Genomic DNA, 26,883 nt, shown 5'->3' with positions numbered 1-26,883 from the left:
ATAGAATAGAATAGAATAGAATAGAATAGGTTTATTTGGCCAAATGTGATTAGACACACAAGAAATTTATCTCAGGAGCAACAGAATGATGATGATGATGATGATGATGATGATGATGATGATGATGATGATGATGATACCAATATTTACCAAGAGCAGAGGGTGGTCGAGGTCTCCTATAAGTAAAGCAGACTGTAGAAGAAGAAAGACACAGCTTGAATGACTACATCCAGAAAAGTGAAGAGCCAATGATTAAGGAAGTACATAAAGAAGGTCTTTTGGAGACAACCAAATCAAAAGCTGAATACCAAAATGAAGTAATTGAGAAGCAAACTGAAAATTGGAAAAGCAAAGCTACGCATGCCCAATATCTGAAAAGTATTGAAGGTAAAGCTGACTAAAAGATTACTTGGGACTGGCTAAAATTGGGAATACTGAAAAAAGAAACTGAAGGCTTTATTTTGGCTGCTCAAGAACAAGCCTTAGCCACAAATTGCATGAAGGCAAAGATTCGGTATGTCACCACCAACAGCAAATGCCGCCTCTGTAATGAGAAAGATGAAACAGTTGACCATTTAATTAGTGGGTGCAGCAAAATTTCACACTGACTATTTAGAACGCCATAACCAAGTTGCTAAAATCATTCACTGGAAACTGTGCCAAAAGTTTAGATTTGAGTATAGTAACTACTGGGAACATCAGGTTGAGAAGGTTCTGGAGAATGAAAAAGTCAAGATCTTGTGGGACTTCAGAATTCAGACTGACAGGCACTTTGTCCACAACACACCTGACATAACAATAGTTGAAAAGAAAAAGGTTTGGTTCATTGATATTGCATGAACCAAATGGTGATGCATGAATTGAAGACAAGCGGCACGAAAAAATCACAAAATACTGGGACTTACAAATTGAAGTTGAGCAACTTTGGAAAAAGAAATCATGTGTTATCCCAATTGTAATTGGAGCCCTTGGAGCAATACCTAAAGGGCTACCTCGCTATTTGGAAATTCTGAATTTATCAGACCTGAATACCCTGATTCTACACACACACACACACAAAAAAAAAAAAAAAACAGCCTACTTGGAACAGATTATATCCTCTGATGCTACCTTAACAGTTCCTAAGTCTTCGGTTAGGAGTTGAGCTGTTGAGCTACCAACCAGCTCCAAAGGCTGTGAATCTCACCAAAGATTAACCACCATAATACCAATAAGAGAAGGTAGTAAAAAAGATGAGAATGATAATAACAATGCAACAATACTACATGGGTAAATAATATATGTATATATAAGTACTGTGGGAATTAGGTGTTCAGCAGAGTGATGACATGAGGGAAAAACTGTATCTGTATCTGGTTGCTTTGACATGCAATGCATCCTGAAGGGAGGAGCTGAAACAATTTATGTCCTGCATTGAGGAATCTGTAGGTTACATATTACAGATTAACAAAGTTGGAAGGGATCTTGTAGATCATCTAGTCCAACCCTCTGCCCAAGCAGGATACCCTATACAATTTCTGACAAATGGCAGTCCAGTCCTTCTTGAAAGCCTCCAGTGATGAAGCTCCCACAACTTCCAAAGGCAAGCTGTTCCACTGGTTGATTGTTCTCACTGTCAAAAAATGTCTCCTTATTTCTAGGTTGAATCTCTCCTTGATCAGTTTCCATCCCTTATTCCTCGTGTGGCCTTCGGGTGCCTTGGAAAATAGCTTGACCCCTTCCTCTCTGTGGCAGCCCCTCAAATATTGGAAGACTGCTACCATGTCTCCCCTGGTCCTTTTCTTCACTAGACTTGCCATGCCCAGTTCCTATAACAGTTCTTCATATGTTTTATTCTCCGATCCCTTACTCATCCTGGTTGCTCTTCTTTGCACTTTTTCTAAAATCTCAACGTCTTTTTTATAGTGTGGTGACCAAAACTGTATGCAGTATTATAGGTGTGGTATTTTCTTAATCTTCCTTCTGCAATATACAGGTCCTCAATGGAAGGCAGGCTGGTTTGAATATCATATTCAATCATATTGGAATATATTATTTTCTTCTACAATGACAGTGGGATACAGACAGAGAAAGATGAAAGTGGCCCATTGCCAATGACTGCATCATCTGTGGTGGATGAAAAGGTAATTATATCTTCTGTTGGCTTTCTTCCCAACTCTTTGCCAGCATAAGGTACCATAACAATACAAGTTAATGACATTTTGTCCTATCTTTTTTGATCTAAAGAATGGTTTCTTAGTATAATACCATATCTTCACCTTCACTTATTTGTTGATTTGTTACAAAAATATATATGTTTTTATGGAAGTTCTTATAAAAGGAAATGTAAATATGTTCTTCTTCTCTAACAGTTAGCCTCAGAATTTACAGTGATGGACATATGTACCTTATATTTGTTTTTTCTATAACTATCTTCTTTTACAGAGGCCTAGGGAACTAATCAAATTGATGAATCAAATTACTTGTGGTAGAGTCATGAGCAAATATTTCTCTCTAGCCAGCATTTCAAGATCCCTGTGGTTTCTACTAACAATCTGCCTCAGTTTAGAATTGAAGTCCTATGTCAGTGTCCCCAACTTGTCCTAAGGTTATTCTTGACTTTCTAGAGGAATCATTTGTGATAGCCTACAGAATATTTTTCTATTCTGGAAGGATCCTTTTTTGATAGAAGTTTCTGCAGGCTAGATGAACCTTGGAAAGATATATCCAAGATTCATCTTTTTAGTGTATAGAATATAAGAAGGCCACACTGTTATTGCTGAGGAGGGCTCACCAGGGGAAGTTCTTAGGTTATATTTTCTCATATGTATATTCCTTACAGAAGCTGTTTGTTTGTTTGTTTATTTATTTATTTATTTATTTATTTATTTATTTATTTATTTACAACTTATCACCTTTTATGAACAAGCTGGACGTAATTTTTAAACTTCAAACTAATATTTATAAATATGTTGGTGGATTATTACCAGAATGTATCAGTTTTGCTTGCAATTTCTACTAACCATTAGAATATATTTAATGTATTTTGTGTGTGTGTGTGTGTGTGTATGTATGTATGATTTTCATAAGCATAGACATATGTTACAGGCTTTAATATTTTAAATTTTAATATTTTAAAATTGCATTGTAAAATTCAGAGAATTTTCAAATGATAACTATATTTTGATTTATGTTTTGGTTTACAAATGCTAAATTAATGCTTAGATATGGCTCAGCAGTTAAAGATGCTGGGCTTGTCAGCTGGAGATCTGACAGTTTGGGTTTGAGTATTGAGCTCCATGCAATAGGGTGAGCTCCTACTACTTGCCCCAGCTCCTACCCATCTAGCAGCTCAAAAACATGCAAATGCAAATAGATTAATAGGAACCACTTTGGTGGAAAGGTAACAGTGTTCTGTGTACTTTCAGCATATACTCATGCTGACCATGATTAGGGAAATTGTCTTTGGACCACTCTGGCTCCTTCAGCCAAGAAATGGAGAAGAATATTGTGCCGTAAAGTTGGACATGACTGGCAAGGAAACCTTTACTTTTATAAGCTACCCTCTTCCATTTTTGAAGTCAGAATTAAATCAAACTGTTTAATTAAAGTATTAAAAAGTTTATATTCAAGTACAACGATCTGGTCATTTGAATGCAGAATTACTTTTCATTCTAAAATTAGAACTATAATTAAAATAGAATCAGTTTGGTTATTTAAAAGAATGTGAAAGGATCAGTTCTTGGACAGGAAATTTGTGGTTGAGAAAGAGATTATTCAAAAGAACATAATTTGAGCATTTAAAAACTTCTTTGCATAACTTACGTCTTCACTTTCCTGTTCAACTGTTATTATATGTCTATTTGTTTAGAATTGAGGGGCTGGAACATATTGTTTTATTGTAAACCTTCTGCTCACTCTTAATTAAAAAAAAAGTAGAGATTTTTCTATTTTCTCCTTGAAAAGGAGAAATAGTGCAGGCTATTTGTAGCAACCTTTATTACTTTCCTTACATTTCTCTCATTTATTTGAGCCTCCTGTGATATATTTGCTCCCCCAATTTTATCCCTCAAATCTCCTTCATATTGCTACTTTCAATTCATTTTTAATTCTTCATCTTCTAGTTTGCTGAATGTTCTTTTCTTTCCTTTTGACAAATTTAGCTTGACTTCTGTGTCAGCTATAACTACATAATGTTTACAATCACAGCAAGGCTACATGTATTTCTTGGATCCTGGTGAGATTCCCAAATCAATTCAACAATTAAATAGTCAGGGTGATTGACTCTTCCCTGATTTCTTTGTACCTTTTTTATTTTTATTTTTTGCAGCTGCATGAAAATTTTTAGCAGTGGATAACTTGCAAACTATCTAGTTTATTGTTCTGAATACATCACTGAAGATTTGTGGCTGTATTGTTGCTAGTGACAGTAGAAATAGATTAACCAGCCAACGTGAGGTCACTCTCATCATGCATCAGTTTACCTGGCCATGCCAGCAACAATCAACAATATAAACTGAAGGTGGGAAAATATAGAATCTGGCACCTGAAAATAAGCTGCATGTTGTACCCTCTCCAGTACATATTTCCCAGAGGGAGGATGCTTATCCAAACACTGGAAAATTATCCAAGCATCTCCTGTGTTGCAAAAAGACAATGATATACTTGCTCTTCTTCCTTGCATGCTACTATTATCTCTTTTGTCTTAACCAATTTCCTTGATACATTTGGATTTAAATTATCCCAGGTCCCAAGTCTAGGTCCCATTTGCTGTACCATGAGAAATGAGCCTCATTTATTAGCTTAGTTTTGCATTCCTCACTAGGCCACAGAAGTTAATTCTTGTGCCCAGTTTCAAGAGACTTGTGTCATATTCCCTCAGATCTCTAGTGAATGAATGAATGAATGAATGAATGAATGAATGAATGAATGAATTAATTAATTAATTCTTTATTGGCCAAGTGTGATTAGACACCCAAGGAATTTGTCTTGATGCATACGCTCTCAGGAGTACAAGACTAGTGTAAAGCTATTTCCATTGAGGATAGGAATCAAATGTATTCCTAATTTTCTCTAGGGTCATTTGCAGGGCATTGTTGCTCTCTCAAAGTTTGGATGACTCAGAATTGTTTCTCTCTTCCAAAGTGGGAATTTTAATTTGGCAGGAGATTTCTTTATAAGAAGGGTCAATATCTAAGGAAGATCTTCCAACTTCCTTCTTTACAATTTTCAATTACTTTCGTCTTAACCATTTCTAATTGATCCCCAGATCTCTCTCTCTCTCTCTCTCTCTCTCTGTCTCTCTCTCTCTCTCTCTCTCTCTCTCTCTCACACACACACACACACACACACACAAACACACTCCTTTCAAAATAACTCCTGTGTTTCAACTTTCTCTGTTTTATTTCCTTTTTTCCAGTTAATGCTTACTAAGTTTCCTTCCTGCTATTGCTGTTTAAGCATCTCTTTGAATATTTTCACCCAAACTCCTGTAAGTATGCAGAAAGAAACATGAACTCGATTTATTGCCAATTTGGTCAGGCATGCCTAACCAATAGCACCCTTACAAAATAAAAGTTTGACATAAAATCAGACTGCCTATTTGAATACATGGATATGCAAGCCTAGTTTTAATTCCTTCTCCCTTCTGAGGATTAAACAGGAACATTAATTATACTTGGTAGACAATCTTTCTGGCTAGTACCATAATATTATGCTGAAACTTTGCCACTTAATCTCTCTGTGCAAAGTCTGTCTCTTCTTCACTAAGATCTCTTGCCATTTAGCTTCTTTGTTTTTCCAGAGGCTTCTCTTATGTCATTCTGGATTTGCATCACTGGAATCTACATAGTTTTAGTAGCAACAGCGGCCTAAATCTACCTTGGTTTTCTTCCTTTCTTTCTCTAAACTTGAACAATTCTCCTCTCCATGACAGCTCATCAGCTCCCTTTTCCTTTCCCTGAGACTTTTCTGTAAATGTAATTGCTTATCTTCTTAGCTCAATACTTTTTCTGGGCTAGTTTCCCAGCTTGCTCTTATTAGAGTACAGGAACATGTGCATGTTTGGAATTCATGTGTCTGAATGGCAGATAGCATTCTACTCTCTGCATTCTGTCACAGCTTGTCTTTTTCTTGAGAGAGAGAGAGAGAGAGAGAGAGAGAGAGAGAGAGAGAGATGAAGACAATTTCCAGAAAAACAAAGAGCAAGGCCTGGTAAAACCGTATAAGAAGAAAACTTCTAATTCAATAATTTTTTTTTTACCTAGTTAGACACAGATACATGTCTACTTAGCATTGTGCTATGGTTATTCCTTTTGTGTGAGGGCGACTTAGGAGCTTCTATTGTCTGATATTTATTTACTCTATGCAATTGGGTTTTCATCCTTTTGAAACAGCTTGGACTCTTAGAACAGCAAAGTTCCCTATATACCATAGGTAATGCTCCACTTACAATTAGGCCCAGAATCTCCAACCTTGAGTAAAGCTGTCCTTAAGTGAGATGCCACATGATTACTACTCTCAATGACTGCAATTCCAGCTCACCTAGATATAGTCAATAAATGACTGTAAATGTTGTTAAGTGGAGCATCAGGAAGAGAGTCTGACCTTCTAGCATGGTGGGATGGAGAGAAAGCCCATGCCTCCCACCAGTGACGGGATTCAAATTGTTTTACCCACCGGTTTGGTGGATGTGGCTTGGTGGGCGTGGCTTGGTGGGTGTGCTTTGCCTAACACAGCTTTCACCCTACCAGCTGAGACCAGCAGCGCCAATCAGTTGAGAGGATAAAGGAGAGAAAAGCACAGGGACAGGTGGGAGGGCCGATCCTGCGCTTTTCTCTTCTTTTTCCTCTCAGCTCATTGTCAGAGGATTTTTTTTCCCCTCTCAGCTGATCTTCAGCTTTTTTTTTTACTACCGGCTGAACTGGTCCAAACCGGTAGCATACCACCACTGCCTCCCACCATACCCAAGAGTCCCAGGCTCTTTCCCTGCCCCATTATGTCCAGATCCATTTTCCTTTGTGTTGTTCAGCTGTTGCCTACCAATGCTGCCTGCTTCATCCTGCAAATGGGCCCCATTCTCATGGCCACTTAGGAGACTCCTGCTCCTAATGGTGCAATTTGAAGAAGGAAATGTCCATCAGAACAATGCCATTCAATGGTGCTCACTAATGTTTTCTCCAGATTTGAGATCCATTCCTCCATCATACCAAGAGATTTTCTTTCCAAGTTCACAAATCTGGAAAACACCTGTGTGAATGCCATCATTCTGAAAGGCTGAGGGATTTCCCCTCCCCAAAAACTAACAAAGCCAGTCTTCTTTACCAATTTTGAAGTCTGTTCTTCCCCTCCATGGAGAGGAGGAGAAATCCTTCAGCACATTGGGGCAACAGATTTCCTTCAGCACATTGGGGCAACAGATTTCAAATCCTCCGTTCCTTCTACTTGAAAACCTCCTTGCCAGCTTCCCCAGTGACCTTTTGGAGAAGCTAGTAGAGACTGCAATAATGATCAAATGATTTCTGGTGGTTCTTTATGGGCCATTAAGTACTTGTTCTGAGGCTGTCATAAATGTGAATGGTTGTAAAATTACTCATTGTATGTCAAGGACTACAAGTACTAGCAGCAGATCTATCCCATCTTGTTTCTATCTAAAACCTTATGGTCCTTTATACTGTAGTTTTCTATAGAAGATTCCTTTTAAATGGCTTTTGTGTATTTTGTACAGCTCGGTGCTTTCATTTATTTTTTTGTGTATCTGTGATTGTTATAACAAGAAATCCATTCCTCCTCCGCTTTTTAAAGAAGTAATTTGATTGATCACTTGTCAAATTGTTATATTTCTCAACATGGGATGGGCGGGCAAGGGACTGATTTCTTTAATCCAGTGTTTTTCAACGTGTGCAACCTTAAGACAGGTGGACTTCAACATGCTGGCTAGGGAATTCTGGGAGCTGAAACCCATCTAGCTTAAAATTATCAAGGTTGAGAAACACTTCTTTAATCATATGGCTCTTGGTGCAGATCATAAGGTGATATTTTATCATTTTATCGATTTTTTTCTGTTGTATTTGCCAGTAATTGTATAGGCTGCGAGGATCCTATCTCTCTAACACACCAAGGGTAAGAGGGAGAATGCTAAGATAGTTGGTGGGTTTTATAAAAAAGCTAGATGTGCAAGTACTCCCCAATTTACAATCACAATTGGTAGCAGAATTTCAGTTGCTAAGCAAGGGGGTTATTCAGCAAGTCATGCCCAGTTTCATGAGCTTTTTTGCCATGGTTGTTAAGCAAATCATTGGAGTTTTTATGTAAACCATACAGTTGTTAAGTGAATCCAGCTTTGCTCATTGATATTGCTTGTTGGAATCTTGAAAGCAGGGGAATCTTGAAAGCAGGGGTGGTATTCAAGAGGTACTGACCAGTTCTAGAGAACCGGTAGTGGAAATTTTGGGTAGTTTGGACAACCAGCAAATACCACCTCTGACTGGGGATTTTACAGTATCCTTCCCCTGCCACGCCCACCAAGCCACGCCCACAGAACTGGTAGTAGCAAAATTTGAATCCCATCACTGCTTGAAAGTTCACAAATGGCAATCACATAACCCTGGGATTCTGCAATTATCATAAACACATGCTGGCTATCAAGGGCCAAAATTTTGATCACGTGACCATGAGGATGCTGTGACAGTGGTAAGTGCAATGACCAATCATAAATCACCTTTTTGCTGTTATAACTTTAAATGGTTGGTTGCAAGTTGATGACTATCAGTTCAGGAAGTCAGGGTTGGCTTTTTTTTTTTTTTTACATCTATCAGTCTTTGTTTAAAGAGAACAATCCTGCCACTAAATCATTTCCCAAAATGTGAGGTGTCCCTTACTTGGGGTGGTACCAGTGGTGGTATTCTACTGATTCAGCTGAACTGGTAGCTCCGAGGATCATCTATGAGTAAACCTGTTCACTCCGATGATCAGCTATTAGGGCCTCCCACCCACCCTGGCTCTATACTGACCTTTATTTCCTGGTTTTAAAGCTCAGCTGCTTCGCATGGCACAGTAGATTGCAGATTGCACATCAGCTGTTGAAGACACAAGGAGAGTGCAGGATTGCAGGAGAAGTATCAAACTCTCTATGTGTGCACAAAGTGCACCCTCAAAACCGGTGGTTGAATCCCCCCACTGGGTGGTAGAGTCCAGGGAAGGCATGAAGAACCTTTCAGTTATTATGTTAAAGTAAATTCATATTTCCCAATGTTTCATCGTAGTGTTTTAATTTTTCATTTGTTTTCATTTGGGTGTTTGGAGTTTAAGAGACCTGTCTATGTTAAGTTAAGTTCTTACCAGTTAATGAATATTTCAGCTTTAACCACAACAACACAAGAGCACACAACAGATATAAACTAAATGTAAACTACTCCAAACTCGATTGCAGGAAGTAAGATTTCAGCAACAGTGTGCTCAATGTCTGGAATTCACTATCGAATTCTGTTGTCACCTGCTCAAATCCCCACTCCTTTACCCTCAAACTAACCTCTATTGACCTCACCCCATTCCTAAGAGGTCCATAAGGGGCATGCATAAGCCCACAATCGTCCCTATTGTCCCTGTCCTATTGTCCCCAATTATTAGTTCCTATTTCTTGTATTTAAACCAGCAGTTGCCAGCTGGTGGGCCACAGAGGAATCTCACCCCCAGAGCACCCCCTCAAAGCAATTAATCCAGGTGGCGCAGAAACACAAGGCTGCGCCACCGACATGGCCTGTGGGAACCCTCCCACCCTTACCTGGCAAACTTGCCTGCTAAATTGCTATTTTTCCTTTTTCTGACCATCAGCTGTTCTGCTGTGCCAGGAGATTTAGATTAGCTAGAAATCAGGAAATGGTTGGATTTATTGCTTTCTAGCTAGTCTTTAGATCTTCAGCTCTGCTTTTAAGCACAGCCAAACCTCCCTTAGGACTGAAGGTTCTATTATTCAGTGCAGACTCACGGCAAGCAAATTTTAAGTGACAGACTCAGGTAGCCGATGGCAGATAGATAGATCACTGAATGATTCTGTGAGCAACTCAATCTGCCTGCCTGCTTTGCCTGATTTTGGGTAAAAGTTGCTCTTTTTTAAAATAAAAAGTTCCATATTTACATACATGGTGTGTTGTGAGTTAATTTTGTGAGTTTGCTTGTTAGCAAATTTTATGTGACAGACTGAGCTAGCTGATGGCAGATAGATAGATTACTGAATGATTCTGTGAGCAACTCAATCTGCCTGCATGCTTTGCCTGATTTTAGGTAAAAGTTGCTCTTTTTAAAATAAAAAATTCAATATTTATATAAATATTTAAAATATTTACATACAAGCCATGCCCACCAAGCCACACCCACAAATTAGGACACACCCACAGAACTGGTTAGTGGTCCCTGGGATATAAAATTATGAGTTTGATGGTCCCTGAGTTCCAAAAGATTGGCGAATCCTGATTTAAACTTATGTTTATTCTTGTTTCTGTTGTATTGTAAGCTTTTGACAAATAAAAAAAAAAAAAAAAAAAAAAAAAAAAAAAAAAAAAGAAAAAAAAAAAAAAAAAAAAAAAAAAAAAAAATAAAAAAAAAAAAAAAAAAGAAAAGAGAAAAAAAAAAAAAAAAAAAAAAAAAAAAATAAATAAAAATAAATAAGATTACCTGAAAGGCAGGTTTAATAATAAATAGTTGAGGTATCCTTCTGGTAAAGAATTCTTTAATTCTCTTGATGTTTTGCCTAAGGCAAAATCTTCTAGTAACAGTAATTTGTGGCAGTCAATGCATATTTAAGAATTTCATCAGAAATACCACAATATTTTTGGTTTTCCTTATGATGCTTCAGGCACTCTCTGTCCTTCTCTTTCTGTTTGTGCATGGAGAAGGAGAGAGAGGGAGAGGGAGAGAGGGAGAGAGGGAGGGAAGGGAGGAGAGAGATATTATAGCTGTTTTTGTCTGGGTTGTCTTCAGGGGTGGGATTCTACCAGTTCGCACCTATTCACTAGAAAGAGTTGTTAACATTCTAAGCAGTTCAGAGAACTGGTTGTTAGAAGAAATTACTGGCCTAATCCTGTAAGGAAGGCAGGAAGGAAACATTCTGGTGTTGCTTACAGAAACTGCTGCTCCGTTAACCCTTATTACATTCTTGACAGGACTAGACTTCCTGTGGAGTTTCCCCCCCCTCCTTTGCTGATACTTTGCTTGTGTGGAGTGACCATTCAAAGTTACAATGGCACTGAAAAAGTGACTTATGACCATTTTTCACACTTACTACTGTTGCAGCATCCCCACAGTCATGAGAGGCCAGGGGAGGAGATGCGTGCCTCGATGTGAGTGATATTGAGTTGGCCTCACTCAGCCAATAACATGGCCATCAATCCATGTCCACCCAGTCACATGACCACCAAGCCACACCCACCACCTAAGCCATGCACACAGAACCGGTTGTTAAAAATTTGAATCTCACCCCTGGTTGTCTTGCTACATACTTATTTTTAAATGAAAATGTATATTGAATATTGTAAGCTGCTGATAGTGTTTTGGAGTAGGGCAACTAGAACAAATGTAATAAATAAATTAAAATATTTTGTAGGAGAAACTAATCTATTTATTTTCTAATTTCACATACAGTGTGTATTAAAGTCAGGCCCTGTATCAAATCACAATCTCTTTCTATTTTGGGGTGTATATATTCACATGAAAATATTACTGTACTTAGGAATGTTCAAAGATTATATGTCAAACAAATAAGGAAGTGTTTAGAAGAAACTAGCAACCAATCATAACATTTAATGTGATTTATATAATAAATCCTCTATGGGCCCTGGCTGTGTCTTGGGTTCTTGACTTTTGGTACATCTTGTATATGTATGCATGTGTATAAGCTTCAACTTTTATTCAAGAGATTCAGGTGGGGTTCATATCATTCCCTCCTCCAAATTTTCTCCACAAGGCAATTGGTTAGATTGATAATAGTAACTGTTGCTCAAATATCCAATGAAGTTCCATAACTGAAAGTGGACTTAAATTTGAGAATCTTTGTTTCTAGCCTAATTTAAGCTGTACCCTACACTCACACACACACACACACACACACACACACACGTGGCATATTTCATTTTAGCCACAATGTCTTGTAATCACTGTGTTGTGTATTCTCCATTCTAAAATGTCCTTGAGAAAATATTTCTTTGCCTGATTAGTAGCATCAAATAGTAGCATCATTTCCATAGCAAATGGAAGTGACATAAGAGTAGGGCAGTTTAGGATTATATAAAGTCCCTGAGTTATATTTCAGAATGAACTTGGAGCTCTATTGTAGATAAAGATTCTTGGCTATATATCCATATTCTTTTCCAGCACAGTCATATAAATGAGCCTTACATTTTAACACGAAACTTTTGAGAAACTATACAAGAAATATAACTCCAGCAGAAAATATTACTGTCATTTTTAATAACACAATATATTATTAATACATGAGGGAGACAAATTGGCTGGTGCTAGATCAGTTAAAGTGCATATTCTCCTGTCAAAGAAAAAAATAGCATTATAATAGAATTTCTGATATATATGGAAACCTATCTGTCAGCTGGTGCTCCATTCAAAATCCAAGAAAGAAATACTTAGACTCCATTAATCAGAGAAAAGATATCTTTTACTGGAAATCAAGTGGTAGCAACAAAAGAATTCTGAATCTGAGAAAATGGACGCGTAAATCACATATACAAAGTAATGGCAACGTTCCCACCCCCAATAGTTCAATTGGCTCATCCAATTAAAAGTTGTGTATATCATCATGTGGGCATCTCCAGGTGGTGATGAGGCCTCTGTCCGTTGACCTTGACATATTTTGAAAAAAGTTGCAGCTGCGCATAGCATAGGATAGAAGCCTAAGCAAGAATCTACCCCGCCCCAGCTTATACAGTTCTGTTTTGTAACACCTCCAGTTCACTTCCCATAACCAAATCCCCCCTCCTCCTCCCCGTTACTTATGACAGCCGAAAGATGCAAAGCAAAGGGAGAAAATCTTGAAGGCTGACACTATCTCTGTAGATAGATTTTATCAACAGTTGCAGAGTTATTATACTTTATTACATCATATCAATAGGCAACTTCATCTGAGCTTGTTTTGATAGTTCTATGTGCCTGCTAAAAAGGACTATTTAGTATCAAATATTAAATTATTTCATAATATGCAGCAATGCAGAGAAAAGTAGGAGAATATAGGATTGACAATAGAAGGCAATTTTTATTTGTCTTTTTCAGGAATTGGTACATTCTAAGCTTAAAAAAATAGATGTCATAATATATTCTTTATAATAACTGGCTTAATAGTGAAAGTGATAATTAGGCATATTAAGCTTATTGGCAAAATGTATATTATGATTGCATTATTGCATTATTTTTTCTATTTAGCATATTTTCTACATTTTTGTGGGGGTAGATTATGAGAAGAATTATGGGAAAAGGCAGTAACTTATCTACCCTCCCATCCCATGGAAGCTTCTGCAATCCTTTTGAAATTTGAACAGGTGCTGCCAAATATTTCCAAGGATATTTTTGAGATAATGATGAATAGAAAATTGTTTTTAGACAGGAAAGAAGTACATGAAAATCTTTTGTTTGAGTAATATATTAATTTGAGCCTTCATAAAGAAACTTCCAGCCCTGATGATGCCTGGATGGTATCTACTTCCTCGGCAGAGATAGACGATGTATTGTACAATTTATACCTCCTATAATTATTGTTATCCACATTTTATATTAATATAACCACATTTTGCCCCACTTGCCATATAGCAAATATTCTCTAATAAAAGTACATTTCTTTGACACACTCATAATTTTGTCTTTTCCCATTCTTTTTTTCTTTTTCTTTTTAAAATTTATATTAATTGCTATTTTTATTGATTTTGTACAATTTTACTATATATATGCATATACGCTGGTGAAATCATAATTACTGCTGCTGCTGCTACTAAATATCAGATACTAAATTAAGTCCAAATTGTGTTTATTTTGTCTCCATTGTCATTAATCTGCTGAGAATTCTATAGACTTAAAGAGTTTGATCAGTCCTTTAGAAAAATATTCTTTATTTTAATTATTTCTATTTATTAGATAGTTTATAATGTGCAATATTGTTCATTATTATTGTGGATAGTAATTGTATTAATATTGCTTTGAATTTGAAGAGTAGGAGTTTTTTTTTCCCTGACAGAGATAGTAATGACCTTATGAAATGTTCACTGCCTTATTATGTCATACAAGAGTCAGTTTAATCTCGGAGTTAAGACAACAGGCTAGAAACTGGAAGACCGTGAATTCTATTCCTACCTTAGCCATGAAAACCTAGCCATTTTATCTCAGCCCAGATTGAAAGTGAGCTTCACAGACACAATCATCCATCTTTTGATGTATTATTCTCATAGTGCTCCTTTGTCATTGTTTATTTTATTGTTCTGTTGTTTTATTTCTGTTTTACACTCCTTTCATTTTCCTTCCTTTTTATTATTGTAAGGTGCCTAAAGTAATTCTACAGCGAGAAAGGCAACAAATAAATTTAACAAACAACACAGATAATATATACACAGTATGTATGTATATATCCATGTGTTTATGTATATTAATAATTTTTATTCTTTTTTATTTTGCTTTTTTTTTTAAATTTACACATGGAAGGTTGGAGGAGGGGATGTTTACAGTGAGATATAAAAATCACCCAGAGTATAGAGGAATAAATGATATACAAGCAAAGATACATGAATAAAGACACTTCTTTTGTCTAGACCTAAAAATTGAGAATATAAAGTGAAATATTTGGAAGTAGAGATGTTGAGATAAGTATCAAATACTGTTTTATGGTCTGAGTAATAAGATAGTATTACACCTATCAGTAACCTGTTGTTACTATCATTCTTTTTAAAAAGAGGTCTGGAGTAAAAAAGGAATATCTATTTACTGTTAACAGCTTCTCATAATATGTTTAAAGTCATATGTGCACTTACTCTGGTGTGTCTTTTCTTTCTCTTTTAAATCTTCCCAACATATTTAAAAACAAAACAAAACAAAACATGGCCTTACTTTTTAGCAAAAAAAAAAAAAGTCAGTGTAGTTCTTTTGTTAACTGTAATGTTCTCGGATGAAAGCTTTTTATGAAGTTACACACACACACACACACACACTATATATATACATACATATATATATATATATGTGTGTGTGTGTGTGTGTATGTATATATGTATATATGTATATATGTATATGTATATATGTATATGTATATGCCTTGGTTTTCCAGGTCAGTTTTATCTTTGGGGTTTCTTGGGATGGCTGCTATTTTTCTGTCTGTTTTGAAGGCAGTCTTGATGTGATGCCTGTGTAGTATCTTACTGTTTTTGTCTGTAGTACCTCTTATGTAGGGCAGGACAGCTGTTCCATAGGTCTGTCCATCTAAGTACCCGCCTGGATGAACACAAAAATGCAGTCAAAAAGCTGGAACACACTTCCTCACTAGTCCAACACATGGAAGCTACAGGTCATAGCATCAACTTCAATGGCACCAAAACCCTGGCCACTATGGAAAACCCTAGCCACAGAGTCATCAGAGAAGCCATAGAGATTGAAAAAAGACCAGAAAGCATGAACAGAAGAGATGATTCCACCAGGCTGTCAATCATTTGGAAGCCTGCACTCACAAACAAAAAAATATCCACACCACAAGTCAGGCAAACACCTGGGCACAAACAGATCCCCCTGATACCTCCAGCTCAAACACACCCCAACCAGGCACCCAGATGAAACCCAGCTTCCTAACTAATGATAGCCGTCCATTTACCCGAAGCCAAGCTGCACTAAAGGCCTCCATTAAAGTAACACAATGCTGCCAGCCAATCAAGATACAAAAGAGCCAAAAACAGACAGAAGATATCAGAGACACCCATCAAGCAGAACACAGCAAACTCCGAGACCAATAAACACAGACCAAGACTCCCAACCAATCAGGATGAAGAAAAAACCATTCTGGCACAGCAATAGGCTGCCCCAAATTTAAATCTGAAACCACTGTAAAAGTCTGACCCACAGACGGACACAATACAGAAGCCTGATGATGGCAGAAGAGATGATTCCACCAGACTGTCAATCATTTGGAAGCCTGCACTCACAAACAAAAAAATCTCCACACCACAAGCCAGGCAAACACCTGGGCACAAACAGATCCCCCCTGATACCTCCAGCTCAAACACACCCCAACCAGGCACCCAGATGAAACCTAGCTTCCTAACTAATGATAGCCGTCCATTTACCCGGAGCCAAGCTGCACTAAAGGCCTCCAATAAAGTAACACAATGTTGCCAGCCAATCAAGATACAAAAAGAGCCATAGAAGCCATAGAGATTGAAAAAAGACCAGAAAGCATGAACAGAAGAGATGATTCCATCAGACTGTCAATCATTTGGAAGCCTGCAGTCACAAACAAAAAAATCTCCACACCAGAAGATATTAGAAACACCAATCAAGCAGAACACAGCAAACTCCAAGACCAATAAACACAGACCAAGACTCTCAACCAATCAGGATGAAGAAAAAAACCATTCTGGCACAGCAATAGGCTGCCCCAAATTCAAAGCTGAAACCACTGTAAAAGCCTGACTCACAGATGAACACTATACAGAAGCCTGATGATGGCAGATGAGATTCTGCCGAAACGTCGCTACATGTATGTATGGTATTCAGCTTTGTTCGGGTATTTTCCCACGTCATTATAGTTGTGCTTTTAAAGTTGTAGCAACGTTTCGGCAGAATCTCATCTGCCATCATCAGGCTTCTGTATAGTGTTCGTCTGTGAGTCAGACTTTCACAGCCGTTTCTGTTTTAAATTCAAATAACCAAGAAGAAAATTAAAACCAGCTACATGAGCAAAGAGATCCAACAGACGATCATCCCAAGAGAAAAATCTTCCAGATGCCCCAAACTATACGGCCTCCCAAAAATACACAAAGAAGGCATACCTCTCAGACCCATAGTCAGCTCCAGAGGAGCACCACTACAAAACCTAGTGAAACACTTAGCAAAACAGCTACAGCCCCATGCTGAAACAGCAGCTTCACATGTACAAAACTCATACCACCTCTTGGAAATGATCAAAAATCTACACATGGAACAAGAAGATCTGTTTGTAATTTTAGACGTGGTTTCACTATTCACTCAAGTCCTGATAGAAGAAACTCCCGAAATCATCAAAAATAAATACCAACCACCCAAACACCTCATGGAACTAGCAGAACACTGCTTAACAAACACATATTTCATATACAAAGGACAAAGATACAAGCAAATGGAAGGAGCCCCTATGGGATCACCACTGTCACCCATCATTGAAAACCTGTTCATGGAAGAATTCGAATCCAGAGCCCTAGCCAATGCCACCCACAAACCCAAACTATGGTTAAGATACATCGATGACCCATTTGTTATTTGGCCCCATGGAAAAGAAAACCTAAACAATTTCCTAACACACCTAAACAGCACACACCCCAAAATCAAATTCACCATGGAAATGGAAACAAACAAACAACTACCATTCCTAGATGTACTAATCTACAAAAAAACAGATGGCCCACTAGGACACACCATATACCAGAAGAAAACACACACCAACCGCTACCTCAACACCCAATCCCATCACCACCCAGCACAGATAAACTCCATGGCCAAAACACTAATCGCCAGAACCAAACGCCTGGCAGACAAGACACACATAAAGACTGAACTATGCACCCTGACTAAAGTACTGACAGCCAACGGCTTCCACAAAAGCAAAATCACTGGCTTGATCCACAAAAACATAATGAAGACCTAGAAGATGAACAGACCTATGGAACAGCTGTCCTGCCCTACATAAGAGGTACTACAGACAAAATCAGTAAGATACTACACAGGCATCACATCAAGACTGCCTTCAAAACAGACAGAAACATAGCAGCCATCCTTAAAAACCCCAAAGATAAAATTGACCTGGAAAACCAAGGCATATACGAAGTCCCCTGTGCATCATGCCCTGCCACATACATTGGACAGACCAATAGAAGAATAAGTACCCGCCTAGATGAACACAAAAATGCAGTAAAAAAGCTGGAACACACTTCCTCACTAGTCCAACACATGAAAGCCACAGGTCATAGCATCGACTTCAATGGCACCAAAACCCTAGCCACTATAGAAAACCCCAGCTACAGAATTATCAGAGAAGCCATAGAGATTGAAAAAAGACCTGAAAGCATGAATAGAAGAGATGACTCCACCAGACTGTCAATTATCTGGAAACCTGCACTCTCAAACAAAAAAAATCTCCATACCACAAGCCAGGCAAACACCTAGGCACAAACAGACTCCCCCTGACACCTCCAGCTCAAACACACCCCAACCAGGCACCCAGATATTGTGTTCCTGTATTGGAGGCTTTTAGTGCGGCTTGGCTCCGAGTAAACGGACGGCTATCATTTATTAGGAAGCTAGGTTTCTACAACTTTATACAATGTTGCTACAACTTTAAAAGCACAACTATAATGACGTGGGAAAATACCCGAACAAAGCTGAATACCATACATATAAATACCCACGAAAACTTAAGAAAACAAATACAAACATCTATATCTATATCTATATCTATATCTGTATCTGTATCTGTATCTGTATCTGTATCTGTATCTGTATCTATATCTATATCTATATCTATATCTAAATCTCTATCTATCTATCTATCTATCTATCTATCTATCTATCTATCTATCTATCTATCTATCTCTATCTCTATCTCTATATCTATATCTATCTATATCTATCTATCTATCTCTATCTCTATCTCTATCTCTATCTCTATCTTTATCCTTATCTCTATCTCTATCTCTATCTCTATCTCTATCTCTATCTCTATCTCTATCTCTATCTCTAATCTCTATATATCTCTATCTATCTATCTATCTATCTATCTATCTATCTATCTATCTATCTATCTATCTATCTATCTATCTATCTATCACAAATTCACTATCATAAGCCTGTGATGGATTTCTTTTAAATCCTTACTAGAAAGACGTTTATTTCTGCACTAATAACTTCAGCATCTTCAGACTTTTGCCCACAGCCTTACTGGAATTATATAAAACCTAAATCTATTACTCCTATTTTGCCACAGTGATGGTTTGTTGACTCCAGAAGATGTTACAAGTCACTTGTGAAGAAATGGCTTTAAGCAACTCCAGACATTTTTGTTATCCAGTTTTTCACTACCTGTGCTTCATTTTGAAGAACTCCTTTGATATCTATATCTATATATCTATATCTCTCTATGTCTATATATCTATATATGTATCTGTGTGTGTGTGTGTGTGTGTGTGTGTGCAATAGGAAAAAATGAATTTGATTAAGATGGCAATGTAAACTTTTTTTAAATATGTTTCATTTGCTGTTGTTTCTATTGGGATATTTCTATAGAATAAGTAATAGCACTTAGACTTATATACTGCCTCATAGTGCTTTACAGGACTCTCTAGGTTATTTAGAATGTCCGCACATTGCCCCCAGTAGTCTGGGTTCTCATTTTACCAACGTTGAAAGGATAGAAGGCTGAGTCAACCTTGAGACCTGCCAAGATTGAACTCCTGGCTATGGGTAGAGTTTGCCTGCAATGCTGCTTTCTAACCACTGTGTCACTAGGGCTCTTCTGGTTAATCATCCCCATGCTATAAATGAAAATTCACTCTCTTGTATTCAGCTTATTGATGTTTGTAACTTTTCAATAAAAACTGCAGATGTTTGATTGGGTTCTGGTTTTTATCAATGTTAATAGTTTTCTTGGTATGGTTCCTTTTGATTTTTTATGCTTGAAGTAGAACATGAAATGAAATTTCAAATTTAATTTGAAGGTTTAATAATTGTGCAGTTATAGAACTTGCTTGCAATACTTATAATTATAGGTAATGTAAATATAATGTAAATGAGATATAATATAAAAAGCCAGTTTGTTCTACTGGTTAAGGCAAGGGTGTCAAACTCGTGGCCCATGGATCGGATGTGTCACATGCTGACCATGCCCATCCCCAGTTTAGCGAAGGGAAAAAATGTCACAATACATCACATGATGATAATGTGATGCTGCGAGTTTAACAACCTAGGGTTAAGGCATCAGACTAGAAAGTGGAGGACTGACTTCAAGGCCCACCTTAGCCATGAAAGCCAGCTGAGTGACTTTGAGCCAGTTACTCTCTCTCAGCCCAACCATAAGGTTACTCTCTCTGGCTCATAGGGTTATTACTTTAATGGCTTTGATTTGCATGGTAGAAAGGGGAAAAAAGGCTAAATAGAGCATAATAAAATTTACACTAAGTAATATTTTTGCTTGTTTCACTTGAAACTAAAGATTTTAGTTATTTGCTCCAAATAACCTTGAACAGTTATTCTGAAGGAGTAAGCATCAATCACAAAGAAAAAAAGTTTTCTCTCTTCACTGGTTTTACAAGATTCTTAGTAAGTAGCTATCTTAAATCTATAACATTTTGCACTGCTGTGATAATGGTGTGATGTTACATGTTTTTGTTACAAATAATAAAGTGCAAGCTTGGACTGATAGGAAAACCCATTCATAAATACCACTATTAATGAAATGCTTATCAAATTAATCTTCCATTGAGGAAGTCACAATTTTTAAGAGAGAAGGTATCAAGTATGCAGCATCAGATTTCTTCTGCAACTGCTTAGTGGTTCTGTTTTATTCATGCCAATTCCTTTACTATCTAACACTTCATCAGTGATCTCTAGAAGTCATTGTAGTTAACACAACTAAAATGTTCTGTTGCCAAAAGTACGGTTCCTCCTGTCTTATTCTGTAAAAAAAATTATAAGAGGGATTTGAAAAGAGCCAGGAAATATCTTTCAATATATATCTAGATATGCAGTAGACCTTTAATCCTGCAACAACAATACCTTGTTCTGTATAAGGTGCTATTGTATCCAAAATGGAGATTCTTGGAATTATAAATAACTGTAATTTTCAGTCAAGACCATCAATATTGACAGAAGCCAGGAATGGTATGTATTCATAACAAAATACATAATTCATTTTATGTATTCTGCAGGTTGCAGAATTGCTTACTTTTCTTTTTCTTTTGCCTGTATCTTCTGGTTTCCCTACAGACTGTGATTATCACTATTTATGAATTCTGTCTTTTTTGGTTACTGTCTCTTCCTTGGTCCTTAATAATTTTTTGGGATAATTCCATCCATAATCAGAATGCAATGGGCAATGAAGTGTTGCAAATTATACAAGTTGGGATAGGAGAACATACATTCTTTTGCCCAAGTTACAGAAGCAACCCTATCCCAATTTTACAATTTTAATTTTACATTTGCATTCAGTAGTAGTTACTTTTGCTTCTATTTTTCAGAGGAGAGGAGAAAATAAGAACAACTTACTTTGAAGAAAGGCAAATGGGTAGCTGATAGCCAAGGGTTCCTTATTTCTTTGTTTGTACTAGAGGTTGTCCTCAACTTATGAATGATCATTTAACAATCATTTGAAGTTATGAGAGACTTCCCCAGAAGCCAGGGATGAAAGGTTCACTGTAAAAACGATAAAATTTATGCTGTACCATGCTTGGTCCTCTTCACTGGTTCTACAGATCACTGATCAATATGGAGTATAAGATCACTGAAGGATATGGAGGAGAAATAATCTACCTGGACTAGGAGAAATCCTATGGAATCTGATATTAGGAAACCAAGATATCAATACAGCTTTGTTCTTATCCACATTATTGGTGTAAATTAGACTGCACCTTGACAATCTTACATAAGTCTACTCAAGAGAAAATAAAAAGAACTAGCTTCCAGGCAATTATCTATATTTGTATAGTTTTACTTTGTTAGCACAAAATCCATTCATTAAAATATAAATTTAGCAGACTAGATTTCTAACACTAGTTTTCTCGAGTTTATTGATTAATTTGGATTTCTGTTTTCCCTTTCTTGATATTATATCAGTCCTTTGATGTAGGCCAAGTTTCAAAGACATAAAAGGGATTCCAGCAGGAATGTTCTTTATTGCAGTTAGATAGAATTAGAAAATCTTGAAAGCTGTCCAAGTTTCTTTCTGCCCATCTTACATTATCAAGATGAAGTTATTTTGAGTTTCTTTCTCACATTTCCTTTCTCAACAGCATGTAATCTTTTCTGTAAGTTCCCCCTTAGCAGTTTGTTCCATTCTTCCCAAGGTCAGTTCTTTTTCAGTATATAACCTTCTGGGTAAAAAGTTGTTATCAAAAGAAGCCCATTTTGTTTCCAAAATATGGACAGAAACTGCAAAATGGTGCACTGATTGTTTTTAAATGCAATGTGTCTGTATAAAATTAGACCAAAAACTCCTTACTGTGGACAGAGAAAGGAAAAAAAGAACTGGCAGAAGTAAATGAAAATATAGTATTTTACTGCCTTAAGAGAAGCAGCAACCCCTAAAATCAACATGTACAAGGCCATCCAAAATACTTTAGCACTTGGAGCATGTAATAATTCAATCACTTTCCCAATAAAAATGTAGTAATAACTAACAATTTACTATCCACAATAAGACTTCAGATCAGCTGCCTGCCTCACTTTCTTTATTTATGAGACATACCTTAAGAAAAATACATTTTACGCTAAGGCTCTAGATAATATAGATGAGGGTAGATGGAGGTCAACAATAGCTCTTTGTAACTTATAAAAATATATTTCTTGTCCATACGCTGGTTAGGATGAACTGATGGAAATTTCTAAGACAAAGTTAAACCTCTTGAAATGCATATATTAAACGTGACCTAAGACCAGAAAGCAAATAATTGTTACACCCTATGCTGTTAACCATAAGCATGATGGATTTTGTTCAATTATGCTATGAAAGTTATCATATCATATATAGGCTAGAAACATCTGGACAATAACTAGATTATAGCATCCTCTCTTTGAATGCTGCCTGGATGTTAAAGACCTAGGCTTGTATTTATTTTGTCTTGCATTGCAGTTTTTGCTCATGAAAATAAACATCAGAAACTATATGTGGAAAAAGAAGAACCCAGGGAGACTGGATAATAGAATTCATTGCAATATTATTTGACAAAAAAAGGCAGCACATTTCAAGAGCAGGTGGATATGAGTGTTTTTGAACCAGTTTCTCCTATTGTAATCTACTAGGGCAGGGGTGTCAAACTTGTGTCATCATGGCAGTATCACATGATGTATCATGACTTTTTTCCCCTTTGGTAAATCGGGCATGGGTGTGGCCAGTGTGTGACTCATCTGGCCTGCAGTCCATGAATTTGACAGCCCTGTACTAAAGTATAAAGGTAAGGCAAGTGTAAGTACAGTCTATGTCTATCAAGGACTTTAGATCCTTCTGCATTATCAAAGAGAAAGGACCACTCAGAAAATCTTGTTTGCTAAGCTATAATGGCAGTCCTGCTGCCATGAGGTGATCATTTTTGAATGTCTTTATATTGCATGCCTATATTTTCACTGCATAAGAGCTCCATACTTTTTTTTTGGCAAATATACAGGGCAAGAGAAGGCTGTTTCAGTATGTAGAAAAAAAAATTAAAACAAATATGGAAGATGTGCAGGACTTGCTTCCCAATGCTGAGCGGCTTCCTCTAAGTTTTGCTGATTAAATCTGGAGTCTTTGCCTGAACTTTCCAAGATTTGTTGTTGCTGAGACCATGTGCCCTTAGCATTGGCTAAGATCTTCCCCTTTTGTAGACGCTGGGCTTAAATAGATTGAAAGAAACTAGCTGCTGGCTGATGAACACAGTCTATGACTCTTATGTTTAATGCATATATTCAACCTATGGGTCCTACTTGCCTTGTTGAGGAGTTGAACTTTTCATTCTTTAGGGACTTTCAGTGCAGATGGAGGGGAAAAGGGTAGAAGATGGGTTTATGCTTCTCAAAAGAATCCTAGTTTGAAAGAAATCTGGTTTCCAACATATTTTTTTTAAAGAAAAAAGAACTGTTATTCACCACATTCTTAATTTCTACATCAAAACAATAATGATTCATTCATAACTTTCTTTCCTCGTACTTCCAAGCTGTAGGTAAGATGGCACATTGCAGATTAGAGATGGAAAAAAATAAATTCAAACATGTATTGTTACTACACAAACTAAAATACAGTTACTGTATGATTTAAAATGGGCAGTTTTCCAGATTGTGTGAGAATGGGCACATCTGTATCTGCAAGACAAACGTAATCACCATAAAAAAAAATTACATGACATTTGGGGAAATTCATCCCTTCCATTCCTGTTGTTTACCTCCTTGATTTTTTTAAAAAGTTTTTTTCCTCACATGATTTAACTGATGTACATGTTTTTTTAATAGAACAGTATGGGAGCCAAAATGGGAATTCAAGGAAGTAATACATCAACCTTATTAGTATTAATTAAAATGTAATAATTTTAATCATTGTCGAATGATTTCACACTAGAACAAGGTGACAGTTTAGATGCCACAGAATTTTGAAGCTTTTGGTTCATCTCACATAGTAATAACAATTAAATAATAAATAGTAATTAACAAATAAATATTAAGTCTGCAGTTTTATGCATCTATTCAATAGTAAGTTCAGTGGAATTTACTCCTAGGCAAATAAGTCAAGAGACTACAACTTTTTGAACTTTTTTTTCCAGCTCTCCACAGGCAATCATACTGGAACAGATAAAAAAGACAGGAGAAGTATGCACAAATAGTTCCTGACAGTATGGGATTTTTAAATTCCTTTTTTAACTAGTATCTCTGGTTCATAGTCAGCATGATGATATAACATCATTACTGTCAGTAGGAATCTGAAGAAAGATTGTATAAAATTAAGTGTATTTTTGCATTTTGATTTTACCCGGCTTTTTGTATTCATATTTCTCAAATATGTAAATAGCTGCACCAATTAAATGCTTCAATTGTTTTATTGAAAATGCACTGTTCTCCAAATGATCTGCTTTCGCAAAGCATTAAGTACCCTTCCAAATCCCAGAGTAAAAGCTTTGAGGTTTATTTCTCATTAAAATGATTGAGATGGAAAATTTGTTTATAACTCTAGTTTAAATAAATATTTCATATTTAACTGCAGGTGGTCTCATGGATAACTCAATTCCATTCCACCACTGACAAAAAACCAGTTCTCAGAGTTGTCGTCATTATTATTTTGTCCACTAACGTCTCTGATACATTAGATCTGCGTTTTTTGTGAATCGTTTGCTGCTCAGTGAAGTTAGTCTCTTTGATAGTAGCAAAACAGATTAAATACTGGACATAACATACTTTAATCATTGTTTGTAGATTAGCAGCACAGCAGTACTTTGTAAGTTTAATGGAATTCAGGAAAAAAATAATTAGTTTTGGACTTGGTTAGAATTAAAATAGATCAGAACTGGAAGGGACCTTGGAGGTCTTCTAATCCAACCCCCTGCTCAATACTTCAATTTAATACTTAATTTAATGTAATACTTCAACAAGAGATTCCCAGAAACTCAAGAAAGTATCTGAGGGAAGGCAATAGCAAACTTCTTCCATATTATTTGGGAGAGTATAGAAAAAATGTACAGCTGTATCCAACTAATCGCCAGGAGCTGAACTTTGTTTGAGGAATTGATATTGCTGTCTTTTAAGAAAAGGAAGTTTGGTAATTTGAATGTAGATTGTTAATGACTGTAGTCATATAACCAATAGGTGCCCAATCAGTTTAACTGTGATACAAATCTTGCAAACAGCCCTCCCCAATTAGATTTCCTCCAAATTTGCTGTGGTACAGAAATCTTGCAAGAGCAAATATTGATTGAAGAACTTCTGCTAAAGGTTCTTAAATAGAAATCAACTATAGTTTTTTTTTTTTTAAAGACACATTGGTAATTTGAATGTAGACTGTGAATGGATGTAGTCACATAACCAATAATTTAATTATGATTTGAGACTTGCAAGCAACCCTCCCCAATCAGATCACCTGCAGAATGTTGCAAAAACAGATATTGAAAAATTCCTGCTAAAAGTTCAATAGAAATTAGTTGTTCCTTCCTAGAACTTCATTGTGAATGGAAATATTAAGAGTTTACCTTAAATGTTATGTTTTATATGTAACATTTAAAGAAAAAAATATTTTTTCAGCATGTGGAATAGATAATAAAATTCACAGATTCTATTGCAAAGCCCCTATAGCCAGGTTCAAAATTATACAAATAGCATTGTATTCAGTCAGAATGGGGATAATAATAAAAGAACTTGTAAATGCTTCTCTTTTCCTTAAAGAGTACTTCTCGGGATTTTCTGATGGGTTGAGCTATTCCAAATTGCTCTGAAGATTGAAGAATACATTATAGAGATAACAGACTATTTTCTTGCTTGGAACTTCAGAGATTTAATTTAGCCACACATTTAGAGGTGGTTCCTGTTCTATATTAACATACTCCAAATACTAATTTCTGATTGGTCCGCATATACCGCTATGCGATTGGTCAACTACATTGCTGTGATTGGTTCGCTATGAATCAACCGCGATTGGCCGAGCCGATCGCGGGAGATTCAAAGCACTGTCATTGGCTGGCGAGCCACGAGCAATCCCTATATCAAGGGCTGCTGTGGCTCCGAGATCTTGTACAGATCTATACATGAAATAAAGAGCTGAAAAAGTCACACTGGTCTCGAGTCCCTCTCTCTCCCGACATAACACTGGTGACAAAGGTGGGATTCTGAGACAAAGAGACCAGCCGAGCACATGGCAAATCAAAGCTGAACAACTGACGAGATGGCCGGCAGCAACTCGCCACCCGTACCCTTCGATCAGGTGGCCGAGGACTGGGAATCATACATCGATTGATT

General features: G+C 36.8%; 1 pseudogene; it reads left to right on the top strand.

The window, feature by feature from the left end:
• Positions 1–248: 248 nt before the first annotated feature.
• Positions 249–26,883, top strand: part of LOC148131298 (uncharacterized) — a 614,131-nt pseudogene continuing 587,496 nt past the window's right edge.

The sequence above is a fragment of the Notechis scutatus genome, chromosome 3 (genome assembly GCF_049901735.1).
Source record: "Notechis scutatus isolate UNSWTSFEM ecotype Mainland chromosome 3, rNotScu1.2, whole genome shotgun sequence".
In the NCBI taxonomy this organism is placed as follows: Eukaryota; Metazoa; Chordata; class Lepidosauria; order Squamata; family Elapidae; genus Notechis; species Notechis scutatus.
Note: the sequence above shows the minus strand (reverse complement) of the source record. Positions and strands in the feature narration are given on the sequence as shown.